The 2,212-nt window shown below is 53.7% G+C and overlaps 1 pseudogene; it reads right to left on the minus strand.

Annotated features, from left to right (window-relative positions):
* Window positions 1–814: 814 nt before the first annotated feature.
* Window positions 815–1,661, minus strand: LOC118623695 (annotated as a pseudogene).
* Window positions 1,662–2,212: the final 551 nt, after the last annotated feature.

Consider the following 2,212-nt stretch of genomic DNA (forward strand, 5'->3'; position numbering starts at 1 on the left):
ATCATGTTTTAAAATGTAAAAAGATATCACTCATCATTTTATGTTTATAGCCCTAATATAGTTATATGTTAGACAACATATCTTCTAAATAAGAGCCCACCCCCTATCTTCCCTGGGCCTTCTGATCAACCCAAAAAGTATCCAAAATTCAGTCATTTCTCACTGTGTTCCCTTCAGAGAAGTATTGTTAAAAGGGAAGGCAGGATGAGAATATGCAAAAAAATATTATCCAATGGTGTAAATTTGGGTATAAACATCAAGTAGTACAAACTTGAGGGAACGGAACTAAGGAAAGGACTCTCAAAGCCAATAATTCAGATCTCACCCATTGAGAGTCCAGCACCCCCTCCCCAACCCTGGTTCCTGAGCTCCCAGCCTGCCTTAGGCCTGCGCAGGGGCCAAGGATGGCCAGCATCCCAGCAGGATCACCATATAGCCCTGCCCAGTCCATATCCCTCACCTCCAACAAAGGACTCCAACCCCCAAACTGCTAATAACAGAGATTTTAATGCATAAGGCACAGTGTGAAGCTGGATCATTAAGCATCCTCCTACCCAAAGGGCCCAGCAGGCTGAGCAAAAGCAGCAGGGACTACCTCCCCACCACTGAGCAACCTGGAAAGCCCCTGGATGAAGGGGGGCATCCAGTCTTTGGTACGGTGCCTAGGGACAGGAAGTGACTAGCATGGTCCCAACTACCCCTCTGGGGGTACAGCTCTTTGGTCTGGAACAAAAGTCAGTGCAGACATCCAGGGGTAGAGTTCTGGGGGAGTCAAGGTAGCACTGTGCCCAAGGGCTGGGCAATCCCTTGTCCCTCAAAAGCAACATGTGGGCTTCTTCTTGCTGGCAGTTAGGTAGAGGTTGTTGTCATCACTGTTGATGCGAACAACATCCCCAATGTGGCGCCCCCGATTTCTCCAGCTCAGCTAGCACATTGGTCTCAGAGGTCAATGCCACCATATGGAAAAAGAATTCTTGGACATTTTCACCAGTGAGAGATGACACTGCCCAGTACTCAGCCTTCATCTCTTGGGCCACCTTGAGTATGTCTCTGTCCATTAGCACACACTGAGCAGGAGTCCTCAGGCCTTTCTTGGAACCCACAAGGAAGAGAAGCATGCTGGAAGGGTCGTTCTCCTTGAGCGCACCAGCTTGCCCCCGCTTGCTATGTTCCAGGGAGGCCACATCATTCAGGTTGAAGACAATGACGATGGCTTGAGCTCCTCAGTAGAAGGTTGATGCATTTGAATCTTTCCTGTCCAGCAGTATCCCAGAGTTGTAGACTGAAGGGGACGCCCAATGCTTCAAATAGTTCCATCTCAAAGTCCACACCAATGGTGGCCTTGTAATTCTTATCAAAGGTTTCTTTGCAGTACCTATTAATGAGACAAGTCTTCCCCACTGACAGGTTTCCCACCACAATGACCTTGGAGATCTTAAATCATGTGCCTGTGTGCCTGTCCGGTGCTCCTGGCAGGCGCAGGTGACCCGGGGGTGGAAGTCTTTGTGCACGTGCATAGCGGCCTCCTTCCTCAGGTCCGGGGGCAGCTCCGCTAGGACATGGTCCCTCTGCATCGGCTCCAGAATGTTCACCTTGCCTGCAGCCTTGTGGAGCGCCCCGAGAAAGCGCCGAGGCCTGATCCGCCCAGTGACCGGGGCCATGGAGACCCGACAATCACCCGCAGCCGAGGAGTCCCGACTATAACTCGGGGCCGCGGGAACCTATGGGAGCCCGCGGCCTCGGGGACGCTACGACTACAGCGAGCCACGGGGATGAGACAGTCACCCGGGGCTGGGTGAGCCCGTAATCACCGGGCCCGGGGCATCCCGAAGACGACTCGGCGGCAGGGACACCCCTCAGCCGCCAAATGGGGGTGAGGAGTCCCCGTCCGTAGGGTCCCAGGCCCGCACAGACTCTACAATAACTCGGGGCTGAATAGTTCCTACAATAATTCGAGGCCACGGAGACCCGAGGACAGCTCGGGGTAGAGGCGGCCCCACCATGACAGAGCGTCCGTGGGCTTGGAGAGGCCCCACCACACCGGGCTACAGCACTGCAGGCCTGCAAACGGCAGGAGGAGGGGGCGAGGGGCCCAGTCCGTTGCAGAGCCCCGCGTCCCACTCCTAACTCCATGTTTTTACTTTGGGACATAAACTCCAGTCTAAGGAAAGTGTGTAAATCCACCTAAGGAAGGTGGAAGAATGGATGTGGG

Source organism: Molossus molossus, unplaced genomic scaffold, assembly GCF_014108415.1.
Source record: "Molossus molossus isolate mMolMol1 unplaced genomic scaffold, mMolMol1.p scaffold_m16_p_10, whole genome shotgun sequence".
Lineage (NCBI taxonomy): Eukaryota > Metazoa > Chordata > Mammalia > Chiroptera > Molossidae > Molossus > Molossus molossus.